Below are 26,396 nucleotides of genomic sequence, written 5' to 3' on the forward strand. Positions count from 1 at the left end.
CTGCTTCTTCCAGGCAGCTGGGCTTGTCTGACAGTGACTCCCAGTAGTCACTTACTGCATATACACTCTTGGGAGGAGGGGACCTAGAAAATCTGGTCAGTTTGAGGGTTACCCTGAAGCTATTTTGAGTGGTTTGACCTCCTGTCTTCCAAGTATCCCTTTCGGAGGGAATGCTTCTCAGAGGAAACTGCAACACTACAGTATTAGCTCACAAAAGAAATTTGATTGACACTTGTAATGTGTACTTTTTCCTGCCAGCTGCCTGGGTCCTGCCTCTATCTCAGTCCCAAATAACACATGAGACACTATATTAATTATGATGCTGTTTGCCATTTGCTATGGTTTCTTAATGGCTAGCTCTGACTTAATTATTAACCCATGATTACTAATATATATTTTTATAAGGTCTTATCTTACCGAGAAAGCCAGACTTGCGTCCTCTCCTCCCAGGATCACACGGCAACTCCCTCCTCTTGACTACATTTCCCAGAATCCTCCTCAAATCCTAGTCCCACCTATCTTGCTTCCCTATTGGCCAACAGTGCTTTAATTATCAACCAATAGGACAAACATATACACAGAAGGACTTCCCCCATCAGACACTGTGACCCTAGCTGGTGTTATAGTTATCAATAAAAGCTGGCTTCTAAGCTATATACCAAGAAAGTGTAGATTCCCCTACTTATAATCCAGTAACTTGAAAATTTTTGTAGTCCCTGTCACAGGACTTCTTCCTATGTAATAAGAGGCAAAGGATGGCAGTATTACTTTCAAGCTTATGCATGAATATGTCTCTTCAGTCTCAGTAAGCGTGTAATGTCCTGTTCTCCCACTGTTGCATTGTAGGAATGAAAATGAATAGCAATAGTCTTCACTAGACTGTAACCTCTACTGCTGCCACCTACAGGGAACAGCTGTTCAAACCACCTTCTCATAGTCACTGGAATTCATCACTAGTTGAAGGAAATGAAATGAGAGTTTACTGTTCTCCTGGCTAGTGGTTAACTGTATGTCTCTATTATATGGGGCAGCAGCAGTGAGCTACAGCACACAGTTAGTCACATGGTAACAGTGTTCCCCACAACCAGCATTGTTTAGATGCAGCTATTGGATAACTTTCAGGAGACATACAAAACCATAACATAGAAGTTTTATAGGCTTGGTGCAGTGGTGTATGCCTTTAACCTCAGGTCCTGAGAGACAGAAACAGGAAGATCTCTCTAAGTTTGAGGCTAGCCTAGTCTAGATATTGAGTTCCAGGCTAGCCAGGGCTACATAGTGAGATCCTGTCTCCAAAAGAAAAGAACAGAGCAACAAAGCAAACCCAGTTTTATGTTAGTGCTCTAACTTAAAGGCAAAACCCAACTGAGGGGCAGGAGAGATGGCTCAGTGGTTAAGCACACTGGCTGCTCTTGCAAAGGACTCGGGTTTGATTCTCAATGCCCCATGGTGTCCCGTAACCATCCTAACTCAAGTTTCAAGGGGACCAGTGCCATCTTCTGACCTCTGCAGGCATCAGGTATGCACATGGTGCTCATACATATATGCAGGCAAATGTTCATACACATGAACATAAAATAAATTATTGTAAATAAATGAGTAAGCATACAACAACAACATGAATCTCTATTACAAGGTCAGAGGTTCAGAAGAGACCTTATTAGACTAAAATGTACAATGAGCCTTGTTCCTTTTGGAAGGTTAAGGGCAAACTCTTCCTTGCCCTAACTATCTCTAGAGGCCACCTGCTTTCCATGGCAAGAGCCCGGTCCTCCATCTTTAGAGCCAATAGTATAGCATCTTTAACTTTTTCTCTGATGCCATCTTCTCTTTTGAGGAACCCTGTGATCAGGCTAGACGAACTACTTGACTTAGAAAGATCTCTCCATCTCAAGGTCTTTACTTCAATCATGTCTGAAAAGCCCATTGACACATAGAATGGGGGTTAGGACAACTATGTCTTGGGGATCATTGCTTTTGTAACTACACATGTATGGCTTGAAAAAACTAATGGGCTTCAAGGGTAATATTGAATGTGGCCTTTGCCCATAATACAGTCTTTTGTTCTCCTCATTCATCCAGTCTCTCTACCATGTCAGGTTATCAAAAGCAGAGAGTCCAAGGGCAGAGAGGCAGCAGTAAACTAGGGCTAATAATTTTCATGCCGTTTTGCTACTTTTGTGTCTTTTCAGCATAGCCTTTGTGAGTTATCCCTCTCATTTGTGTCAAGGACTCTTCCATAATGCGTGTACCCAAAAGTCAACCATGTGCCTTGAGCAACCACAGCAAACTCACTGGTCCTCTAAGCTGTGCTTGTTTCTTTAGTTCACAGCTGCCCCCTCTATCTGGGAAGGATAGAAATAGACTCCTGGGTGTTACCTCACTATTTAAGGTGAAACTGATGAGAAATGTATTTCTCCCACCCCACCCCCTCTCCGGTGTTTCTGGCTTCTCCATCTTGGATCCCTTTTACCTTTAGTTTGTTTTGTTTTCTACAGAGTTATGGTCATTGTAAACCTTTTGTCTTAGTTCTCCTTCTCCACTTCTCCCTCCTGCCCTGGATGCTCACAAACTGACCAGTTGCTGCTTCTTCAGCTGTCAATCATCAGCTGCCTTGCTGCATTCACAGCATGACCTGACTACACTCAACTGTCCGTGCCTCTGCTGTTCTAAGGTCTGGGCTGTCCCTGGTGTTACTAGCTCAGCCTGAACTGCTTAAAGAAGGTAAGAAATGACCATTCCAGGGAAGCCTTTTTGAGGACTAATATTGCAACGGCCGGGGAGGCAGCACAGGAGGATGTCTCCCAGCAGCTGGGTCACTGAGCCCAAGTTTGCACAGCTCAAGAAGGGATGATTGAATCACCCACCACTGTTTGGCCAGTCACAGCCTTGACTTTGAACACAAGTCACAGCCACTGAGGCTTGTGTTTTGGACCAACCACAGCCTTGACTTTGGCAATGGTTGTAGAAGTCCCTCTGCTAGCACCACGAAAGATTTTACTCCTCCAGCATAGATGGCATGGCTGCAGAGTCATCGAGAGTTCAGTGAGTCTGTGACAGCGGCGTGGTGATTTGAATGAGAACGCCCTCTTAGATTCATATGTAGGTGCATTGCAGAGCATTTTCTCAATAGATGTTCCCTGTTCCAAGATGACTGTAGCTTGTGTCACGTTGCCATGAAAGCAGCCATCACAGGGACTTTTCTGTTTGGCTCCTGTGGTGATTTGAATGAGAATGGCCCCCACAGGCTCGTATGTTTGAATATTGGATCCATAGTTGGTAGAACTTTGTGGGAAGGATTGGGAGGTGTGTTCTTGATGGGGAGGTCTGTCACTGGGGGTAAGCTGTGACACCTTGACGTTTCCTGTTTCGCTCTGCCTCTCTCTACCTCATGGTTTTGGTTGTTGTCTCAACGTGTAAGCTCTTAGTTACTGGTCCAGAGCCATGCCTATCTGCTGCAATGTTCTCCGCCACGATGGTCATGGACTCATCCTCTCAAATTGTAAGCACCAAATAAACTCTTCCTTCTATAATTTGCCTTGGTCATAGTGTCTTAGCACAGAAATAAAAAAGATGCTAAGACAGAGAGTGAGACCAGGTTGGTATGGGTCAATAGGAAATCTAGTTAATGACGTCTACTGCCCTGCTAGGTAGGTTACATTTGGTCTCAGAGAAAATAAGAACATCCTCAGTGCTGGGACAAGCAGACTTAGAATTTTGGACAGTCTAAAAACGTGGGATGTAAAGGAAAGGAAACGTTGTTCTTTCTGGGCTATCTCAGAAGCAATCAGGCTAGCAGTGGAGCTCTGTAAGCAACTACGTGGAGGGAGGGGATCTCATCAAGATCACTGTTTCAACATAGTTTGTCAGGGTTAGGGTTATCATTGCTATGATAAAACACCATGACCAAAACTAAGTTGGGGAGGAAAGGATTTATTTGGCTTACACTTCCCACCACTGTTCATTGCTGAAGGAAGTCAGGGCAGGAAGTCAAGCAGGACAGGAACCTGGAGGCGGGAGCTGATGCAGAGGCCATGGAGGGTGCTGCTTACTGGCTTGCTCCCTATGACTTGCTTAGCCTGCTTTTTATTGAACCCAGTACTACCAGCCCAGGAGTGGCAACACCCACCCTGGACTGGACCTTCCTCATTAATCATTAATTAAGAAAATACCCGACAGGCTTGCCTACAGCCTGATCTTATGAAGGCATTTTCTTAATTGAGGTTCCCTGCACTCAGAATAGTTTCTGTCATGTTGACATAAAACTAGCAAGCACATGATCCAACAAAGAAATTTCAGGAAGGTTTTATAGTTAGTTGTACAAAACAATACAGTTATAAACTGAGACATTTTTAAATACTTTGGTGGAAATACCAGATAGACAGGTTGCAGAAAGCTGGGGAAATCTCTTCCATAATTTCCTAATGCTGTCTGATGCCATTCTTAGCTCCTGAGTTGCTAAGACTTACTGACCTTTAATATGTTTTAAAAGATTTCACCCGTTGTTACTAGCCAGGCCTGGCCTCCTAAAGGCTGCTTAATCTCCCAAACAGCACTGCCCACTGGGAGCCAAGTGTTCAGACATGCCAGCAGATGGGAGGCATCTCTCATCCAATCTACCACAGGCTTCCTCACTTTTTCTTTAAAGGCCTCTTCCCGAATGGCTGGTTGCCCACCATGTGGCTGACACCCCTGCCAGCTTAACCCAAAAGGCATGGCCTTTCCTTTTCTCTCTCTGCCTCCTCCTTGCTGAAACTGAGAACCCACATGCTTTGAGATTTCTCATTTATACTCCAATAAAATTGCTCTGGAACTTCTGTTTGAATCTGTTCTTGTATTTGTAGAACGAAAAATAAATAAAGACCCCTACACTGATATTAGGGTTCAAGCCAAAAAGATCAGAAAAGCAAACATCCAGGCCACTAGCTCTTACTCTGTCTCAGGCTGAAAGGGCTGATCCTGTCTCCATGAGCTCTCCACCAAGCTTCAGACTGATGCCTCTCCTCATCGTTACTAGAGAATCAACCTCCCTAGTGCTGGGATGCTGGAATTAAAGGTGTGTGATCCCAAGTGCTGGGATCAAAGGTGTGAGCTCCTCGTGTGTAGGCCAGGGTGGCCTTGAACTCACAGAGATCACCTGCATACCTTCTGAGTCCTGGGATTAAAGGTGTGAGCCACCAGTGCCTGACCTCTGTAGCTTGTATCTGACTTTGCTTTCTGAATCCCCAGGCAAGCTTTAATAAATCATAAATAATATATCACCACAATTCCTTTTTTTTGTCTAACACAAAAACAAGGCTATAACTAACAGAGAAAAACTATATATAGTAAGTACAATAAGTCTATACAATATATACAGGCAATAGGTATCAGCAAAGTCTAGTCCTTTTTAATTTGACATATTCAGAGAAAAAACTCCATTATCTAGTCTATCCTGGTGAGCCCATAGTCTTGTACCTAATTTACTTTCTATTTTAATTTGCATTATCAAATTATCTTTTAATGTCTTTCAAACCTTTTACACTTTACATATCTTTAGTGAATTTTTTTTCTGAATCTGGTAACAATGAAAACTATAACCATACTATCTAGTCTTCAACTCCCTCAGAGACATGAGAAGGAAACAATATTAACTGAATAAGCAGGAAGTTCGAGCAAGCAACTTCCAAAAAAATGTGAGAAATGACAAAAACAGCTGGCTGCCTGGACACCTAAGATTCTTCAGCAACACTGGGGCATCCATCTTTGGCCAACAGGCCTAGCATCTCTGACAGATTTTCTGCAGGACTGTCCCGCCTTGTCTTGACAAGGTTTACAGTCACTGTCTTTTGTGTCCTCCTCGTCCAATTTGGACAACATATTGTTAGCAGTCGAGGCAAGGGCACTTTCTTGCCCAGTGGCTACTTTTGCCACAAAGAAAGTTAACTCCATGTGGAGTTTCTTCAACGTCCATCATCTGAAATAGATTGATGCTGCCAGGAGCTGACATGTCTCATTGTCATAAATGAAGAATCTACGTTATTAAAACATTTTAAATGCCATATTCTGAAGCTCAAAGCTTAAAGACAACCTGCCTATCTAAAATATATCTCGGTTTGACCTTGAAGGCATTACCTAATATGACTATAAGTTTGATTATAATAGATGACTAATAATTAACTTGCATTTCCTTATTATCTTATATAGTTCAAGGACTAGAAATTGCATTACATTGTTAAATGATCTGTATAGGTACTATACCTTGAACAACATTAGAAATATAAGTAAAGTATATTTTAACCAATTAATTTCAAATTTGTATCAATATACAGTATTTGTATACAATATACAAAGGCCCACCCAATGTAAAATGCAGATAAAGGGGCTTGCTGTGGAAGCCTGGCAATCTGAGTTCAATCTCCAGAACTCATAAGGGTAAAACAAAGAACTCCACAAAGCTGTACCCTGACATCCATTTGTGCTGCCTAGGTTTGTCAACTTGACCCAAGCAGGAAGAGAGAACCTCAGCTGAGAAATTGCATCCATTAGACTGGCCTGTGGGCAAGTCTGTGAGGGCATTTTCTTGACCAGTGGTGGGTGTGGAAGGGCTAGTCCCTCCGTGGGTGGGTGGTCCTGGGGTCTACACGAAAGCATTCTGACAAGTCATGAAGAGCAGGACAGTTTCTCTGTGGTTTCTGCTTCAGGTCTTGCTCAGCTTCCTTCCCCGGTGAACTCTCAACCGGAAGGTGAGAGCTACATCTCAAGTTTTGGTTTTGTCACAGCAGTGAAACCCTAACTAGGACAAAGAGTTTCACACCAGCCTTCACCAATCCTGTCCCTCCCGGTCCCTTTACTTGGCTGTTCTGAGAATACAGCTCCGTCTTTCTGCCCTTTGGTGACTACCTGGAGCTTTTCCTACCCGGCTCCCTCTCTGGAGTTACCTGAAGGGGCCCTTTGCGTGGTCATGAAAAAGCCAAGGAGCTAGGTTGCTGGGGTCAGTTGCCGGACTGCCCTTGCTAAAACAGACCATTCTCAGGAAACAAGATTTTACTCCGGATAGCCTAGCCCAGGTAAGGTGCTCAGATTGCAGGAAAGAGCCTGCAGGGGTCATGCCACATATTTTACTAGATGACAGCATTTACACAGCAGTTTCATTCACCCACTTGGATCACAGGATTCTAACCACATGCCACTACACAGTTCAACCACGGCCAGCCCAGAGACCATCCTCTAGCGACAGAAGCACCAAGGATGCTGGTGTCCTGCTGGCCATGGGCTTTATTTCAGACCTTAGGGAAACAGAGCTGTGGCCCAAGTCAGTCTTAACGCTTGGGAGGACCTCTGCCAGTGGGCAGGCAAGCACACTGGCTGCTATCAACAAGAAGGGCTGTTCTCTTATCCAGAACATGTACCTGGCTTGCTACAGCTGTCTAGGGAGAGATCCCTGAGGTTCCTATTGAGTAGCTAGAGACAGAGCAGCACAAGAGCGTAGGATAAGATGAAAGGTATTCGGAATGTTGTTCCTAGTGGCTTAAGGCAGGGGTGGGTGTGGGTGTGAGACGTCAACAAATATTTTTAAAAGGGGAGGAGGACGACGAAAAGAGGAGGGAGAGAATAAAGAGGAAGAGAGGGGGACAGGGGAGGGAAGGAGCATGCGAACGCTGCTTGTCCGCTGCGAGCCCCGCGCTGCGAGCCCTGGGGTTGAGGTCAAGAACACCAGGCAGAAGAGAGAGGGTGTGGAGCAGCGGGGACACAGTGTGGCTCTCTGTGTCTTTGTGAGTCCCTGAGCACTGCGCGTGGAGCTGGTTTGAAGGTGGCTTTAGTAAAACCAATTAATTGAAGTGATCAAATTGCTTAAAGGCAACTGTGTTAAAAAGAAGTTGTCTGTAAGAAAAAAAAATTCCACGCAGTGAGATGAAATTTCTTTCTTTCTTTAGCTTTTCTTCTCTTTCTTTTTTCAATATTTATTGCTAATTTTGTGTGGCGCGTAAGACAAAAAAGGTGGCCGGAGGGACAGCCGTGGGTGCTGGGAACCGAACTCTTATATTTTTGGTTGTGAGCCTAGCCTTTAACGGCTGAGCTATCCCTCCAGCCCGCTGCCAAGAGCGAATCTTGATCTGATGTAGGTAGCAGGCGTGTCGGAATGCCACCGCCATTGAGTATTTCATAATTCCGTTCCACGGATTTCTGCCAAAACCCTACACAAACAAAAACCTGAACTCTTGCTACGATCATTTCTGGTCTGGGCGACCACTGCTTGCTGCTTCGCCCGTGCAGCACTAGCGAAATGGAGCCAAAGGGTCGGGAGGGCTGAGGACACGGATTGGAGTGAAGGAATCGAGTCAGGAGTGTGGAGTGAGGACAAGAGGGTCCGACCTGTGCAATTTTGCGCGGGCAAGAGCTTGTAAACGGCACTGGTGGCTGAGAGGCTGGAGGGTTGGTGCGAGCTGGGTGCAGGCGCGGGCTGGGGGGGCCGGAGTGGGAGGAAAATGGGGCTCAGAATTGCGGCAGTTAAAGGGATGTTTGAGACTGTGTGTGGCCGTGGATTTGTTTTCATGTTAAGATTAGAATAAAGAGGGCGCCTGCCAGGAAAAACAATTGGGGGAGAGGGCTGAAAAAAATGTGTAGACCAGGCTGTCCTCGAACTCCAGATCCACCTGCCTCTGCCTCCTTCAGCAAATCCTTCCGGCCTGCGCCACCAGAGCCGGCGGTAGCTCGTGCCATCAAAATGCTACTTCGCTATGACTCACGATGACGTCGTCGCCCTCCCAACACTGTGGGAGGAGTGTAGCGTGGAAACTGTATCTAAGGCCCCCCCCAGTTCGCCTTCTCCCAAACCGCTGCCATCCCGGCTCAAGCGCGCTCTCCGCCCGCCCGACTCACACACTGCCCTCGTTCCAGGGAACCCCAACATCAGGGGTCCCGAAAGCCCTTCCCGCCCCGCGCCCCCCTGCTGGTCACCCCGGAGACACCCCCGCACCTCCGGGCGTGGATTCCTTTGAACTCGCTCTTTGTCCTCGCCTGCGTGGGCCTTTTTCTTGGTAATCACACACAATTGCTCCAAGTACAGGGACTGCAGAATGAGACCTCTAGTGTGCTGCTGAGGGTCGGGGGAAGTGTGATAAGGTCGCCGGCCTCCTGGTGCCTTTAACGCTGAACTCCCAAGTTTCTTTGCTGTCCTCACCTCCCTTGCACGGCCTAGGAGAGCTGTTTGGTTTCTAGCTGGTTCACCCGGGTGTTTGTGTGAGCATGAACTGGAAACTTCCACGCTCCTTCATGCAGAGCTAGAAACCAGGAGCTTTCCTCACTGTGTTTTCACTTTAATCCCCATGAAGAGCAGCGATGTTGTGCGGCCTGTCACGTATTCCTTGGGCATCTTTATGCTGTTGGGACGCTCAACCTTGATTGTCAACGTGCTAAGATTGAGAAATACCTGGGAAGTTAGTGGGGCACATCTCGTGAGTGTGAGGAGGTGTCCGGTGGACGTTATCAGATCTTGAGGGTTTTCAGGGAACGAATGGGCCAATTCCTGGGACTATTCAGCACATGATGTCATTTGAGAGCTGGTCGCAGGTAAGAGACTGTGGCCTGCTGGCGTGCCGTTCACAGACAGCATATCCCAAGAGCAGCAATGCCTTCTGGGCCGTCTCTGGACACCCCACTCATTTTCTTTCACCTCTAAACCGGTAACTCATAAATGTGGGCTTCAATAGTTTTTTCTGTCTTTGTTTTAAAGGTAGTGTTTTCCAGTTGCTCGGCTGTGTCTCCAGGTCCTCACATTCTATCTTCTGCCTGACCTACTCCTCCTAGGAAGGCTTTCCATTGGGCCTTCTCAACGTGAGGTAGGCTTTCCAGTGAGTCTTCTCAACGTGAGGTAGCCTCCCTTGAGACCCAGGGCAATGAAAACCGGATTGCAGCCACAGGGCCGAGCAATGAATGCCCTTGCATGTACAGAACCCTTGATACATCCCTCCAGCAATCCCCTCTTTGCTTCGTAAGTCTTCCAGGAGGCCTTGAAAGAAGGACAGAGAGACCACCATTGTGTTTAGACTCCACCAAAGGGCAGCGTGTGACCTTGCAATACTCCCCAAGCCGTTCTCCCTTCCGGACATAGGAAACGTTTAAGCCCACCCTATGGGTTTAAAGCAGCCATTAAACTATGGTACCAAATACGTCTCTGCCTGGCTACGTTCTAGTCTGGTTCTCTGCTTGAACCCTCACACATACAAAGGCTGCTTGCCTGAAGGTGTCTGGTGTCCTGTACTCGAGTGTCCCTAACAGATGGGATATTGAGTTTTTCAATTTTATCTCCATTTCAGCATTTATTCCTCTTTTTTTTTTTTTTTTTTTTTTTTTTTTTTTATTTCCCTTCAGTGTTTATTCCTCTTCCAGGCCGCCCTGCTCATCACTCCGTTCAGACATTTGTTCGCCTTCTCTTGGACTCCAGGTGGGACTGTATTCCTGTCCTCTTACGTGCATTCAAGAGGTGTGACCTCCTCAAACCCCGACTCTTCCTGACTTCTGTTTATAGCTATTCTTTAAAATCCTGAATCCTGCGATTCATCTCATTGGAGAACATTCTACAGGGCTGGGAGGCACTGTATGGCTGTCTGCCTTAGTTTGCCTTCTATCGTGATAAAGATGGTGACAAAAGAGGCTTGTGGAAGAAATGGTTTATCAGCCTCACGCGTCCAGGTCACAGTCCGTCGTGAAGAAAAGGCCAGGCATTTGTGGTTGTGAGCCTAGCCTTTAACGGCTGAGCGATCCCTCCAGCCCGCTGCCAAGAGCGAATCTTGATCTGATGTAGGTAGCAGGCGTGTCGGAATGCCACCGCCATTGAGTATTTCATAATTCCGTTCCACGGATTTCTGCCAAAACCCTACACAAACAAAAACCTGAACTCTTGCTACGATCATTTCTGGTCTGGGCGACCACTGCTTGCTGCTTCGCCCGTGCAGCACTAGCGAAATGGAGCCAAAGGGTCGGGAGGGCTGAGGACACGGATTGGAGTGAAGGAATCGAGTCAGGAGTGTGGAGTGAGGACAAGAGGGTCCGACCTGTGCAATTTTGCGCGGGCAAGAGCTTGTAAACGGCACTGGTGGCTGAGAGGCTGGAGGGTTGGTGCGAGCTGGGTGCAGGCGCGGGCTGGGGGGGCCGGAGTGGGAGGAAAATGGGGCTCAGAATTGCGGCAGTTAAAGGGATGTTTGAGCCTGTGTGTGGCCGTGGATTTGTTTTCATGTTAAGATTAGAATAAAGAGGGCGCCTGCCAGGAAAAAACAATTGGGGGAGAGGGCTGAAAAAAATGTGTAGACCAGGCTGTCCTCGAACTCCAGATCCACCTGCCTCTGCCTCCTTCAGCAAATCCTTCCGGCCTGCGCCACCAGAGCCGGCGGTAGCTCGTGCCATCAAAATGCTACTTCGCTATGACTCACGATGACGTCGTCGCCCTCCCAACACTGTGGGAGGAGTGTAGCGTGGAAACTGTATCTAAGGCCCCCCCAGTTCGCCTTCTCCCAAACCGCTGCCATCCCGGCTCAAGCGCGCTCTCCGCCCGCCCGACTCACACACTGCCCTCGTTCCAGGGAACCCCAACATCAGGGGTCCCGAAAGCCCTTCCCGCCCCGCGCCCCCTGCTGGTCACCCCGGAGACACCCCCGCACCTCCGGGCGTGGATTCCTTTGAACTCGCTCTTTGTCCTCGCCTGCGTGGGCCTTTTTCTTGGTAATCACACACAATTGCTCCAAGTACAGGGACTGCAGAATGAGACCTCTAGTGTGCTGCTGAGGGTCGGGGGAAGTGTGATAAGGTCGCCGGCCTCCTGGTGCCTTTAACGCTGAACTCCCAAGTTTCTTTGCTGTCCTCACCTCCCTTGCACGGCCTAGGAGAGCTGTTTGGTTTCTAGCTGGTTCACCCGGGTGTTTGTGTGAGCATGAACTGGAAACTTCCACGCTCCTTCATGCAGAGCTAGAAACCAGCAGCTTTCCTCACTGTGCTTTCACTTTAATCCCCATGAAGAGCAGCGATGTTGTGCGGCCTGTCACGTATTCCTTGGGCATCTTTATGCTGTTGGGACGCTCAACCTTGATTGTCAACGTGCTAAGATTGAGAAATACCTGGGAAGTTAGTGGGGCACATCTCGTGAGTGTCGTGAGGAGGTGTCCGGTGGACGTTATCAGATCTTGAGGGTTTTCAGGGAACGAATGGGCCAATTCCTGGGACTATTCAGCACATGATGTCATTTGAGAGCTGGTCGCAGGTAAGAGACTGTGGCCTGCTGGCGTGCCGTTCACAGACAGCATATCCCAAGAGCAGCAATGCCTTCTGGGCCGTCTCTGGACACCCCACTCATTTTCTTTCACCTCTAAACCGGTAACTCATAAATGTGGGCTTCAATAGTTTTTTCTGTCTTTGTTTTAAAGGTAGTGTTTTCCAGTTGCTCGGCTGTGTCTCCAGGTCCTCACATTCTATCTTCTGCCTGACCTACTCCTCCTAGGAAGGCTTTCCATTGGGCCTTCTCAACGTGAGGTAGGCTTTCCAGTGAGTCTTCTCAACGTGAGGTAGCCTCCCTTGAGACCCAGGGCAATGAAAACCGGATTGCAGCCACAGGGCCGAGCAATGAATGCCCTTGCATGTACAGAACCCTTGATACATCCCTCCAGCAATCCCCTCTTTGCTTCGTAAGTCTTCCAGGAGGCCTTGAAAGAAGGACAGAGAGACCACCATTGTGTTTAGACTCCACCAAAGGGCAGCGTGTGACCTTGCAATACTCCCCAAGCCGTTCTCCCTTCCGGACATAGGAAACGTTTAAGCCCACCCTATGGGTTTAAAGCAGCCATTAAACTATGGTACCAAATACGTCTCTGCCTGGCTACGTTCTAGTCTGGTTCTCTGCTTGAACCCTCACACATACAAAGGCTGCTTGCCTGAAGGTGTCTGGTGTCCTGTACTCGAGTGTCCCTAACAGATGGGATATTGAGTTTTTCAATTTTATCTCCATTTCAGCATTTATTCCTCTTTTTTTTTTTTTTTTTTTTTTTTTTTTTTAGTTCCCTTCAGTGTTTATTCCTCTTCCAGGCCGCCCTGCTCATCACTCCGTTCAGACATTTGTTCGCCTTCTCTTGGACTCCAGGTGGGACTGTATTCCTGTCCTCTTACGTGCATTCAAGAGGTGTGACCTCCTCAAACCCCGACTCTTCCTGACTTCTGTTTATAGCTATTCTTTAAAATCCTGAATCCTGCGATTCATCTCATTGGAGAACATTCTACAGGGCTGGGAGGCACTGTATGGCTGTCTGCCTTAGTTTGCCTTCTATCGTGATAAAGATGGTGACAAAAGAGGCTTGTGGAAGAAATGGTTTATCAGCCTCACGCGTCCAGGTCACAGTCCGTCGTGAAGAAAAGGCCAGGCATTTGTGGTTGTGAGCCTAGCCTTTAACGGCTGAGCGATCCCTCCAGCCCGCTGCCAAGAGCGAATCTTGATCTGATGTAGGTAGCAGGCGTGTCGGAATGCCACCGCCATTGAGTATTTCATAATTCCGTTCCACGGATTTCTGCCAAAACCCTACACAAACAAAAACCTGAACTCTTGCTACGATCATTTCTGGTCTGGGCGACCACTGCTTGCTGCTTCGCCCGTGCAGCACTAGCGAAATGGAGCCAAAGGGTCGGGAGGGCTGAGGACACGGATTGGAGTGAAGGAATCGAGTCAGGAGTGTGGAGTGAGGACAAGAGGGTCCGACCTGTGCAATTTTGCGCGGGCAAGAGCTTGTAAACGGCACTGGTGGCTGAGAGGCTGGAGGGTTGGTGCGAGCTGGGTGCAGGCGCGGGCTGGGGGGGCCGGAGTGGGAGGAAAATGGGGCTCAGAATTGCGGCAGTTAAAGGGATGTTTGAGCCTGTGTGTGGCCGTGGATTTGTTTTCATGTTAAGATTAGAATAAAGAGGGCGCCTGCCAGGAAAAAACAATTGGGGGAGAGGGCTGAAAAAAATGTGTAGACCAGGCTGTCCTCGAACTCCAGATCCACCTGCCTCTGCCTCCTTCAGCAAATCCTTCCGGCCTGCGCCACCAGAGCCGGCGGCAGCTCGTGCCATCAAAATGCTACTTCGCTATGACTCACGATGACGTCGTCGCCCTCCCAACACTGTGGGAGGAGTGTAGCGTGGAAACTGTATCTAAGGCCCCCCCCCAGTTCGCCTTCTCCCAAACCGCTGCCATCCCGGCTCAAGCGCGCTCTCCGCCCGCCCGACTCACACACTCCCCTCGTTCCAGGGAACCCCAACATCAGGGGTCCCGAAAGCCCTTCCCGCCCCGCGCCCCCTGCTGGTCACCCCGGAGACACCTCCGCACCTCCGGGCGTGGATTCCTTTGAACTCGCTCTTTGTCCTCGCCTGCGTGGGCCTTTTTCTTGGTAATCACACACAATTGCTCCAAGTACAGGGACTGCAGAATGAGACCTCTAGTGTGCTGCTGAGGGTCGGGGAAGTGTGATAAGGTCGCCGGCCACCTGGTGCCTTTAACGCTGAACTCCCAAGTTTCTTTGCTGTCCTCACCTCCCTTGCACGGCCTAGGAGAGCTGTTTGGTTTCTAGCTGGTTCACCCGGGTGTTTGTGTGAGCATGAACTGGAAACTTCCACGCTCCGTCATGCAGAGCTAGAAACCAGCAGTCTTTCCTTCACTTTAATTCCCACGATGAGTAGGGATGTTGCGCGGCTTGTCATGTATTCCTTGGGCATCTTTATGCTGTTGGGACGCTCAACCTTGATTGTCAACGCGCTAAGATTAAGAGATGCCTGGGAAGTTAACGGGGCACATCTCGTGAGTGTCTGTGAGGGGGTGTCCGGTGGACGTTATCAGATCTTGAGGGTTTTCAGGGAACGAATGGGCCAATTCCTGGGACTATTCAGCACATGATGTCATTTGAGAGCTGGTCGCAGGTAAGAGACTGTGGCCTGCTGGCGTGCCGTTCACAGACAGCATATCCCAAGAGCAGCAATGCCTTCTGGGCCGTCTCTGGACACCCCACTCATTTTCTTTCACCTCTAAACCGGTAACTCATAAATGTGGGCTTCAATAGTTTTTTCTGTCTTTGTTTTAAAGGTAGTGTTTTCCAGTTGCTCGGCTGTGTCTCCAGGTCCTCACATTCTATCTTCTGCCTGACCTACTCCTCCTAGGAAGGCTTTCCATTGGGCCTTCTCAACGTGAGGTAGGCTTTCCAGTGAGTCTTCTCAACGTGAGGTAGCCTCCCTTGAGACCCAGGGCAATGAAAACCGGATTGCAGCCACAGGGCCGAGCAATGAATGCCCTTGCATGTACAGAACCCTTGATACATCCCTCCAGCAATCCCCTCTTTGCTTCGTAAGTCTTCCAGGAGGCCTTGAAAGAAGGACAGAGAGACCACCATTGTGTTTAGACTCCACCAAAGGGCAGCGTGTGACCTTGCAATACTCCCCAAGCCGTTCTCCCTTCCGGACATAGGAAACGTTTAAGCCCACCCTATGGGTTTAAAGCAGCCATTAAACTATGGTACCAAATACGTCTCTGCCTGGCTACGTTCTAGTCTGGTTCTCTGCTTGAACCCTCACACATACAAAGGCTGCTTGCCTGAAGGTGTCTGGTGTCCTGTACTCGAGTGTCCCTAACAGATGGGATATTGAGTTTTTCAATTTTATCTCCATTTCAGCATTTATTCCTCTTTTTTTTTTTTTTTTTTTTTTTTTTTTTTAGTTCCCTTCAGTGTTTATTCCTCTTCCAGGCCGCCCTGCTCATCACTCCGTTCAGACATTTGTTCGCCTTCTCTTGGACTCCAGGTGGGACTGTATTCCTGTCCTCTTACGTGCATTCAAGAGGTGTGACCTCCTCAAACCCCGACTCTTCCTGACTTCTGTTTATAGCTATTCTTTAAAATCCTGAATCCTGCGATTCATCTCATTGGAGAACATTCTACAGGGCTGGGAGGCACTGTATGGCTGTCTGCCTTAGTTTGCCTTCTATCGTGATAAAGATGGTGACAAAAGAGGCTTGTGGAAGAAATGGTTTATCAGCCTCACGCGTCCCGGTCACAGTCCGTCGTGAAGAAAAGGCCAGGCATTTGTGGTTGTGAGCCTAGCCTTTAACGGCTGAGCGATCCCTCCAGCCCGCTGCCAAGAGCGAATCTTGATCTGATGTAGGTAGCAGGCGTGTCGGAATGCCACCGCCATTGAGTATTTCATAATTCCGTTCCACGGATTTCTGCCAAAACCCTACACAAACAAAAACCTGAACTCTTGCTACGATCATTTCTGGTCTGGGCGACCACTGCTTGCTGCTTCGCCCGTGCAGCACTAGCGAAATGGAGCCAAAGGGTCGGGAGGGCTGAGGACACGGATTGGAGTGAAGGAATCGAGTCAGGAGTGTGGAGTGAGGACAAGAGGGTCCGACCTGTGCAATTTTGCGCGGGCAAGAGCTTGTAAACGGCACTGGTGGCTGAGAGGCTGGAGGGTTGGTGCGAGCTGGGTGCAGGCGCGGGCTGGGGGGGCCGGAGTGGGAGGAAAATGGGGCTCAGAATTGCGGCAGTTAAAGGGATGTTTGAGCCTGTGTGTGGCCGTGGATTTGTTTTCATGTTAAGATTAGAATAAAGAGGGCGCCTGCCAGGAAAAACAATTGGGGGAGAGGGCTGAAAAAAATGTGTAGACCAGGCTGTCCTCGAACTCCAGATCCACCTGCCTCTGCCTCCTTCAGCAAATCCTTCCGGCCTGCGCCACCAGAGCCGGCGGCAGCTCGTGCCATCAAAATGCTACTTCGCTATGACTCACGATGACGTCGTCGCCCTCCCAACACTGTGGGAGGAGTGTAGCGTGGAAACTGTATCTAAGGCCCCCCCCCAGTTCGCCTTCTCCCAAACCGCTGCCATCCCGGCTCAAGCGCGCTCTCCGCCCGCCCGACTCACACACTCCCCTCGTTCCAGGGAACCCCAACATCAGGGGTCCCGAAAGCCCTTCCCGCCCCGCGCCCCCTGCTGGTCACCCCGGAGACACCTCCGCACCTCCGGGCGTGGATTCCTTTGAACTCGCTCTTTGTCCTCGCCTGCGTGGGCCTTTTTCTTGGTAATCACACACAATTGCTCCAAGTACAGGGACTGCAGAATGAGACCTCTAGTGTGCTGCTGAGGGTCGGGGAAGTGTGATAAGGTCGCCGGCCACCTGGTGCCTTTAACGCTGAACTCCCAAGTTTCTTTGCTGTCCTCACCTCCCTTGCACGGCCTAGGAGAGCTGTTTGGTTTCTAGCTGGTTCACCCGGGTGTTTGTGTGAGCATGAACTGGAAACTTCCACGCTCCGTCATGCAGAGCTAGAAACCAGCAGTCTTTCCTTCACTTTAATTCCCACGATGAGTAGGGATGTTGTGCGGCTTGTCATGTATTCCTTGGGCATCTTTATGCTGTTGGGACGCTCAACCTTGATTGTCAACGCGCTAAGATTAAGAGATGCCTGGGAAGTTAACGGGGCACATCTCGTGAGTGTCTGTGAGGAGGTGTCCGGTGGACGTTATCAGATCTTGAGGGTTTTCAGGGAACGAATGGGCCAATTCCTGGGACTATTCAGCACATGATGTCATTTGAGAGCTGGTCGCAGGTAAGAGACTGTGGCCTGCTGGCGTGCCGTTCACAGACAGCATATCCCAAGAGCAGCAATGCCTTCTGGGCCGTCTCTGGACACCCCACTCATTTTCTTTCACCTCTAAACCGGTAACTCATAAATGTGGGCTTCAATAGTTTTTTCTGTCTTTGTTTTAAAGGTAGTGTTTTCCAGTTGCTCGGCTGTGTCTCCAGGTCCTCACATTCTATCTTCTGCCTGACCTACTCCTCCTAGGAAGGCTTTCCATTGGGCCTTCTCAACGTGAGGTAGGCTTTCCAGTGAGTCTTCTCAACGTGAGGTAGCCTCCCTTGAGACCCAGGGCAATGAAAACCGGATTGCAGCCACAGGGCCGAGCAATGAATGCCCTTGCATGTACAGAACCCTTGATACATCCCTCCAGCAATCCCCTCTTTGCTTCGTAAGTCTTCCAGGAGGCCTTGAAAGAAGGACAGAGAGACCACCATTGTGTTTAGACTCCACCAAAGGGCAGCGTGTGACCTTGCAATACTCCCCAAGCCGTTCTCCCTTCCGGACATAGGAAACGTTTAAGCCCACCCTATGGGTTTAAAGCAGCCATTAAACTATGGTACCAAATACGTCTCTGCCTGGCTACGTTCTAGTCTGGTTCTCTGCTTGAACCCTCACACATACAAAGGCTGCTTGCCTGAAGGTGTCTGGTGTCCTGTACTCGAGTGTCCCTAACAGATGGGATATTGAGTTTTTCAATTTTATCTCCATTTCAGCATTTATTCCTCTTTTTTTTTTTTTTTTTTTTTTTTTTTTTAGTTCCCTTCAGTGTTTATTCCTCTTCCAGGCCGCCCTGCTCATCACTCCGTTCAGACATTTGTTCGCCTTCTCTTGGACTCCAGGTGGGACTGTATTCCTGTCCTCTTACGTGCATTCAAGAGGTGTGACCTCCTCAAACCCCGACTCTTCCTGACTTCTGTTTATAGCTATTCTTTAAAATCCTGAATCCTGCGATTCATCTCATTGGAGAACATTCTACAGGGCTGGGAGGCACTGTATGGCTGTCTGCCTTAGTTTGCCTTCTATCGTGATAAAGATGGTGACAAAAGAGGCTTGTGGAAGAAATGGTTTATCAGCCTCACGCGTCCCGGTCACAGTCCGTCGTGAAGAAAAGGCCAGGCATTTGTGGTTGTGAGCCTAGCCTTTAACGGCTGAGCGATCCCTCCAGCCCGCTGCCAAGAGCGAATCTTGATCTGATGTAGGTAGCAGGCGTGTCGGAATGCCACCGCCATTGAGTATTTCATAATTCCGTTCCACGGATTTCTGCCAAAACCCTACACAAACAAAAACCTGAACTCTTGCTACGATCATTTCTGGTCTGGGCGACCACTGCTTGCTGCTTCGCCCGTGCAGCACTAGCGAAATGGAGCCAAAGGGTCGGGAGGGCTGAGGACACGGATTGGAGTGAAGGAATCGAGTCAGGAGTGTGGAGTGAGGACAAGAGGGTCCGACCTGTGCAATTTTGCGCGGGCAAGAGCTTGTAAACGGCACTGGTGGCTGAGAGGCTGGAGGGTTGGTGCGAGCTGGGTGCAGGCGCGGGCTGGGGGGGCCGGAGTGGGAGGAAAATGGGGCTCAGAATTGCGGCAGTTAAAGGGATGTTTGAGCCTGTGTGTGGCCGTGGATTTGTTTTCATGTTAAGATTAGAATAAAGAGGGCGCCTGCCAGGAAAAAACAATTGGGGGAGAGGGCTGAAAAAAATGTGTAGACCAGGCTGTCCTCGAACTCCAGATCCACCTGCCTCTGCCTCCTTCAGCAAATCCTTCCGGCCTGCGCCACCAGAGCCGGCGGCAGCTCGTGCCATCAAAATGCTACTTCGCTATGACTCACGATGACGTCGTCGCCCTCCCAACACTGTGGGAGGAGTGTAGCGTGGAAACTGTATCTAAGGCCCCCCCAGTTCGCCTTCTCCCAAACCGCTGCCATCCCGGCTCAAGCGCGCTCTCCGCCCGCCCGACTCACACACTCCCCTCGTTCCAGGGAACCCCAACATCAGGGGTCCCGAAAGCCCTTCCCGCCCCGCGCCCCCTGCTGGTCACCCCGGAGACACCTCCGCACCTCCGGGCGTGGATTCCTTTGAACTCGCTCTTTGTCCTCGCCTGCGTGGGCCTTTTTCTTGGTAATCACACACAATTGCTCCAAGTACAGGGACTGCAGAATGAGACCTCTAGTGTGCTGCTGAGGGTCGGGGAAGTGTGATAAGGTCGCCGGCCACCTGGTGCCTTTAACGCTGAACTCCCAAGTTTCTTTGCTGTCCTCACCTCCCTTGCACGGCCTAGGAGAGCTGTTTGGTTTCTAGCTGGTTCACCCGGGTGTTTGTGTGAGCATGAACTGGAAACTTCCACGCTCCGTCATGCAGAGCTAGAAACCAGCAGTCTTTCCTTCACTTTAATTCCCACGATGAGTAGGGATGTTGCGCGGCTTGTCATGTATTCCTTGGGCATCTTTATGCTGTTGGGACGCTCAACCTTGATTGTCAACGCGCTAAGATTAAGAGATGCCTGGGAAGTTAACGGGGCACATCTCGTGAGTGTCTGTGAGGGGGTGTCCGGTGGACGTTATCAGATCTTGAGGGTTTTCAGGGAACGAATGGGCCAATTCCTGGGACTATTCAGCACATGATGTCATTTGAGAGCTGGTCGCAGGTAAGAGACTGTGGCCTGCTGGCGTGCCGTTCACAGACAGCATATCCCAAGAGCAGCAATGCCTTCTGGGCCGTCTCTGGACACCCCACTCATTTTCTTTCACCTCTAAACCGGTAACTCATAAATGTGGGCTTCAATAGTTTTTTCTGTCTTTGTTTTAAAGGTAGTGTTTTCCAGTTGCTCGGCTGTGTCTCCAGGTCCTCACATTCTATCTTCTGCCTGACCTACTCCTCCTAGGAAGGCTTTCCATTGGGCCTTCTCAACGTGAGGTAGGCTTTCCAGTGAGTCTTCTCAACGTGAGGTAGCCTCCCTTGAGACCCAGGGCAATGAAAACCGGATTGCAGCCACAGGGCCGAGCAATGAATGCCCTTGCATGTACAGAACCCTTGATACATCCCTCCAGCAATCCCCTCTTTGCTTCGTAAGTCTTCCAGGAGGCCTTGAAAGAAGGACAGAGAGACCACCATTGTGTTTAGACTCCACCAAAGGGCAGCGTGTGACCTTGCAATACTCCCCAAGCCGTTCTCCCTTCCGGACATAGGAAACGTTTAAGCCCACCCTATGGGTTTAAAGCAGCCATTAAACTATGGTACCAAATACGTCTCTGCCTGGCTACGTTCTAGTCTGGTTCTCTGCTTGAACCCTCACACATACAAAGGCTGCTTGCCTGAAGGTGTCTGGTGTCCTGTACTCGAGTGTCCCTAACAGATGGGATATTGAGTTTTTCAATTTTATCTCCATTTCAGCATTTATTCCTCTTTTTTTTTTTTTTTTTTTTTTTTTTTAGTTCCCTTCAGTGTTTATTCCTCTTCCAGGCCGCCCTGCTCATCACTCCGTTCAGACATTTGTTCGCCTTCTCTTGGACTCCAGGTGGGACTGTATTCCTGTCCTCTTACGTGCATTCAAGAGGTGTGACCTCCTCAAACCCCGACTCTTCCTGACTTCTGTTTATAGCTATTCTTTAAAATCCTGAATCCTGCGATTCATCTCATTGGAGAACATTCTACAGGGCTGGGAGGCACTGTATGGCTGTCTGCCTTAGTTTGCCTTCTATCGTGATAAAGATGGTGACAAAAGAGGCTTGTGGAAGAAATGGTTTATCAGCCTCACGCGTCCCGGTCACAGTCCGTCGTGAAGAAAAGGCCAGGCATTTGTGGTTGTGAGCCTAGCCTTTAACGGCTGAGCGATCCCTCCAGCCCGCTGCCAAGAGCGAATCTTGATCTGATGTAGGTAGCAGGCGTGTCGGAATGCCACCGCCATTGAGTATTTCATAATTCCGTTCCACGGATTTCTGCCAAAACCCTACACAAACAAAAACCTGAACTCTTGCTACGATCATTTCTGGTCTGGGCGACCACTGCTTGCTGCTTCGCCCGTGCAGCACTAGCGAAATGGAGCCAAAGGGTCGGGAGGGCTGAGGACACGGATTGGAGTGAAGGAATCGAGTCAGGAGTGTGGAGTGAGGACAAGAGGGTCCGACCTGTGCAATTTTGCGCGGGCAAGAGCTTGTAAACGGCACTGGTGGCTGAGAGGCTGGAGGGTTGGTGCGAGCTGGGTGCAGGCGCGGGCTGGGGGGGCCGGAGTGGGAGGAAAATGGGGCTCAGAATTGCGGCAGTTAAAGGGATGTTTGAGCCTGTGTGTGGCCGTGGATTTGTTTTCATGTTAAGATTAGAATAAAGAGGGCGCCTGCCAGGAAAAAACAATTGGGGGAGAGGGCTGAAAAAAATGTGTAGACCAGGCTGTCCTCGAACTCCAGATCCACCTGCCTCTGCCTCCTTCAGCAAATCCTTCCGGCCTGCGCCACCAGAGCCGGCGGCAGCTCGTGCCATCAAAATGCTACTTCGCTATGACTCACGATGACGTCGTCGCCCTCCCAACACTGTGGGAGGAGTGTAGCGTGGAAACTGTATCTAAGGCCCCCCCCCAGTTCGCCTTCTCCCAAACCGCTGCCATCCCGGCTCAAGCGCGCTCTCCGCCCGCCCGACTCACACACTCCCCTCGTTCCAGGGAACCCCAACATCAGGGGTCCCGAAAGCCCTTCCCGCCCCGCGCCCCCTGCTGGTCACCCCGGAGACACCTCCGCACCTCCGGGCGTGGATTCCTTTGAACTCGCTCTTTGTCCTCGCCTGCGTGGGCCTTTTTCTTGGTAATCACACACAATTGCTCCAAGTACAGGGACTGCAGAATGAGACCTCTAGTGTGCTGCTGAGGGTCGGGGAAGTGTGATAAGGTCGCCGGCCACCTGGTGCCTTTAACGCTGAACTCCCAAGTTTCTTTGCTGTCCTCACCTCCCTTGCACGGCCTAGGAGAGCTGTTTGGTTTCTAGCTGGTTCACCCGGGTGTTTGTGTGAGCATGAACTGGAAACTTCCACGCTCCGTCATGCAGAGCTAGAAACCAGCAGTCTTTCCTTCACTTTAATTCCCACGATGAGTAGGGATGTTGCGCGGCTTGTCATGTATTCCTTGGGCATCTTTATGCTGTTGGGACGCTCAACCTTGATTGTCAACGCGCTAAGATTAAGAGATGCCTGGGAAGTTAACGGGGCACATCTCGTGAGTGTCTGTGAGGGGGTGTCCGGTGGACGTTATCAGATCTTGAGGGTTTTCAGGGAACGAATGGGCCAATTCCTGGGACTATTCAGCACATGATGTCATTTGAGAGCTGGTCGCAGGTAAGAGACTGTGGCCTGCTGGCGTGCCGTTCACAGACAGCATATCCCAAGAGCAGCAATGCCTTCTGGGCCGTCTCTGGACACCCCACTCATTTTCTTTCACCTCTAAACCGGTAACTCATAAATGTGGGCTTCAATAGTTTTTTCTGTCTTTGTTTTAAAGGTAGTGTTTTCCAGTTGCTCGGCTGTGTCTCCAGGTCCTCACATTCTATCTTCTGCCTGACCTACTCCTCCTAGGAAGGCTTTCCATTGGGCCTTCTCAACGTGAGGTAGGCTTTCCAGTGAGTCTTCTCAACGTGAGGTAGCCTCCCTTGAGACCCAGGGCAATGAAAACCGGATTGCAGCCACAGGGCCGAGCAATGAATGCCCTTGCATGTACAGAACCCTTGATACATCCCTCCAGCAATCCCCTCTTTGCTTCGTAAGTCTTCCAGGAGGCCTTGAAAGAAGGACAGAGAGACCACCATTGTGTTTAGACTCCACCAAAGGGCAGCGTGTGACCTTGCAATACTCCCCAAGCCGTTCTCCCTTCCGGACATAGGAAACGTTTAAGCCCACCCTATGGGTTTAAAGCAGCCATTAAACTATGGTACCAAATACGTCTCTGCCTGGCTACGTTCTAGTCTGGTTCTCTGCTTGAACCCTCACACATACAAAGGCTGCTTGCCTGAAGGTGTCTGGTGTCCTGTACTCGAGTGTCCCTAACAGATGGGATATTGAGTTTTTCAATTTTATCTCCATTTCAGCATTTATTCCTCTTTTTTTTTTTTTTTTTTTTTTTTTTTAGTTCCCTTCAGTGTTTATTCCTCTTCCAGGCCGCCCTGCTCATCACTCCGTTCAGACATTTGTTCGCCTTCTCTTGGACTCCAGGTGGGACTGTATTCCTGTCCTCTTACGTGCATTCAAGAGGTGTGACCTCCTCAAACCCCGACTCTTCCTGACTTCTGTTTATAGCTATTCTTTAAAATCCTGAATCCTGCGATTCATCTCATTGGAGAACATTCTACAGGGCTGGGAGGCACTGTATGGCTGTCTGCCTTAGTTTGCCTTCTATCGTGATAAAGATGGTGACAAAAGAGGCTTGTGGAAGAAATGGTTTATCAGCCTCACGCGTCCCGGTCACAGTCCGTCGTGAAGAAAAGGCCAGGCATTTGTGGTTGTGAGCCTAGCCTTTAACGGCTGAGCGATCCCTCCAGCCCGCTGCCAAGAGCGAATCTTGATCTGATGTAGGTAGCAGGCGTGTCGGAATGCCACCGCCATTGAGTATTTCATAATTCCGTTCCACGGATTTCTGCCAAAACCCTACACAAACAAAAACCTGAACTCTTGCTACGATCATTTCTGGTCTGGGCGACCACTGCTTGCTGCTTCGCCCGTGCAGCACTAGCGAAATGGAGCCAAAGGGTCGGGAGGGCTGAGGACACGGATTGGAGTGAAGGAATCGAGTCAGGAGTGTGGAGTGAGGACAAGAGGGTCCGACCTGTGCAATTTTGCGCGGGCAAGAGCTTGTAAACGGCACTGGTGGCTGAGAGGCTGGAGGGTTGGTGCGAGCTGGGTGCAGGCGCGGGCTGGGGGGGGCCGGAGTGGGAGGAAAATGGGGCTCAGAATTGCGGCAGTTAAAGGGATGTTTGAGCCTGTGTGTGGCCGTGGATTTGTTTTCATGTTAAGATTAGAATAAAGAGGGCGCCTGCCAGGAAAAAACAATTGGGGGAGAGGGCTGAAAAAAATGTGTAGACCAGGCTGTCCTCGAACTCCAGATCCACCTGCCTCTGCCTCCTTCAGCAAATCCTTCCGGCCTGCGCCACCAGAGCCGGCGGCAGCTCGTGCCATCAAAATGCTACTTCGCTATGACTCACGATGACGTCGTCGCCCTCCCAACACTGTGGGAGGAGTGTAGCGTGGAAACTGTATCTAAGGCCCCCCCCCCAGTTCGCCTTCTCCCAAACCGCTGCCATCCCGGCTCAAGCGCGCTCTCCGCCCGCCCGACTCACACACTCCCCTCGTTCCAGGGAACCCCAACATCAGGGGTCCCGAAAGCCCTTCCCGCCCCGCGCCCCCTGCTGGTCACCCCGGAGACACCTCCGCACCTCCGGGCGTGGATTCCTTTGAACTCGCTCTTTGTCCTCGCCTGCGTGGGCCTTTTTCTTGGTAATCACACACAATTGCTCCAAGTACAGGGACTGCAGAATGAGACCTCTAGTGTGCTGCTGAGGGTCGGGGAAGTGTGATAAGGTCGCCGGCCACCTGGTGCCTTTAACGCTGAACTCCCAAGTTTCTTTGCTGTCCTCACCTCCCTTGCACGGCCTAGGAGAGCTGTTTGGTTTCTAGCTGGTTCACCCGGGTGTTTGTGTGAGCATGAACTGGAAACTTCCACGCTCCGTCATGCAGAGCTAGAAACCAGCAGTCTTTCCTTCACTTTAATTCCCACGATGAGTAGGGATGTTGCGCGGCTTGTCATGTATTCCTTGGGCATCTTTATGCTGTTGGGACGCTCAACCTTGATTGTCAACGCGCTAAGATTAAGAGATGCCTGGGAAGTTAACGGGGCACATCTCGTGAGTGTCTGTGAGGGGGTGTCCGGTGGACGTTATCAGATCTTGAGGGTTTTCAGGGAACGAATGGGCCAATTCCTGGGACTATTCAGCACATGATGTCATTTGAGAGCTGGTCGCAGGTAAGAGACTGTGGCCTGCTGGCGTGCCGTTCACAGACAGCATATCCCAAGAGCAGCAATGCCTTCTGGGCCGTCTCTGGACACCCCACTCATTTTCTTTCACCTCTAAACCGGTAACTCATAAATGTGGGCTTCAATAGTTTTTTCTGTCTTTGTTTTAAAGGTAGTGTTTTCCAGTTGCTCGGCTGTGTCTCCAGGTCCTCACATTCTATCTTCTGCCTGACCTACTCCTCCTAGGAAGGCTTTCCATTGGGCCTTCTCAACGTGAGGTAGGCTTTCCAGTGAGTCTTCTCAACGTGAGGTAGCCTCCCTTGAGACCCAGGGCAATGAAAACCGGATTGCAGCCACAGGGCCGAGCAATGAATGCCCTTGCATGTACAGAACCCTTGATACATCCCTCCAGCAATCCCCTCTTTGCTTCGTAAGTCTTCCAGGAGGCCTTGAAAGAAGGACAGAGAGACCACCATTGTGTTTAGACTCCACCAAAGGGCAGCGTGTGACCTTGCAATACTCCCCAAGCCGTTCTCCCTTCCGGACATAGGAAACGTTTAAGCCCACCCTATGGGTTTAAAGCAGCCATTAAACTATGGTACCAAATACGTCTCTGCCTGGCTACGTTCTAGTCTGGTTCTCTGCTTGAACCCTCACACATACAAAGGCTGCTTGCCTGAAGGTGTCTGGTGTCCTGTACTCGAGTGTCCCTAACAGATGGGATATTGAGTTTTTCAATTTTATCTCCATTTCAGCATTTATTCCTCTTTTTTTTTTTTTTTTTTTTTTTTTTTTAGTTCCCT

At 49.8% G+C, this 26,396-nt stretch overlaps 8 long non-coding RNA genes across 8 annotated transcripts; 7 read left to right on the forward strand and 1 right to left on the reverse strand.

Annotated features, from left to right (window-relative positions):
• Positions 1-8,951: 8,951 nt before the first annotated feature.
• LOC121136903 lies at positions 8,952-10,149 on the forward strand. Its single transcript, XR_005874094.1, has 2 exons — positions 8,952-9,020; positions 9,716-10,149. It is a non-coding gene; the product is annotated as an uncharacterized LOC121136903 (long non-coding RNA).
• Positions 10,150-11,482: 1,333 nt separating this feature from the next.
• On the forward strand, positions 11,483-12,832 carry LOC121136902. Its single transcript, XR_005874093.1, has 2 exons — positions 11,483-11,700; positions 12,399-12,832. It is a non-coding gene; the product is annotated as an uncharacterized LOC121136902 (long non-coding RNA).
• Positions 12,833-14,135: 1,303 nt separating this feature from the next.
• LOC121136896 lies at positions 14,136-15,507 on the forward strand. Its single transcript, XR_005874087.1, has 2 exons — positions 14,136-14,384; positions 15,074-15,507. It is a non-coding gene; the product is annotated as an uncharacterized LOC121136896 (long non-coding RNA).
• A 1,302-nt stretch (positions 15,508-16,809) lies between these two features.
• Positions 16,810-18,181, forward strand: LOC121136897. The gene is made up of 2 exons (XR_005874088.1): positions 16,810-17,058; positions 17,748-18,181. It is a non-coding gene; the product is annotated as an uncharacterized LOC121136897 (long non-coding RNA).
• LOC121136904 lies at positions 17,369-25,773 on the reverse strand. The gene is made up of 4 exons (XR_005874095.1): positions 25,016-25,773; positions 22,342-23,367; positions 19,670-20,695; positions 17,369-18,023 (listed from the first exon to the last, which is right to left on the reverse strand). It is a non-coding gene; the product is annotated as an uncharacterized LOC121136904 (long non-coding RNA).
• Positions 19,523-20,853, forward strand: LOC121136899. The gene is made up of 2 exons (XR_005874090.1): positions 19,523-19,730; positions 20,420-20,853. It is a non-coding gene; the product is annotated as an uncharacterized LOC121136899 (long non-coding RNA).
• On the forward strand, positions 22,154-23,525 carry LOC121136898. The gene is made up of 2 exons (XR_005874089.1): positions 22,154-22,402; positions 23,092-23,525. It is a non-coding gene; the product is annotated as an uncharacterized LOC121136898 (long non-coding RNA).
• LOC121136900 lies at positions 24,869-26,199 on the forward strand. The gene is made up of 2 exons (XR_005874091.1): positions 24,869-25,076; positions 25,766-26,199. It is a non-coding gene; the product is annotated as an uncharacterized LOC121136900 (long non-coding RNA).
• Positions 26,200-26,396: the final 197 nt, after the last annotated feature.

Source organism: Mesocricetus auratus, unplaced genomic scaffold (genome assembly GCF_017639785.1).
Source record: "Mesocricetus auratus isolate SY011 unplaced genomic scaffold, BCM_Maur_2.0 Super-Scaffold_100676, whole genome shotgun sequence".
NCBI classification, from domain to species: domain Eukaryota; kingdom Metazoa; phylum Chordata; class Mammalia; order Rodentia; family Cricetidae; genus Mesocricetus; species Mesocricetus auratus.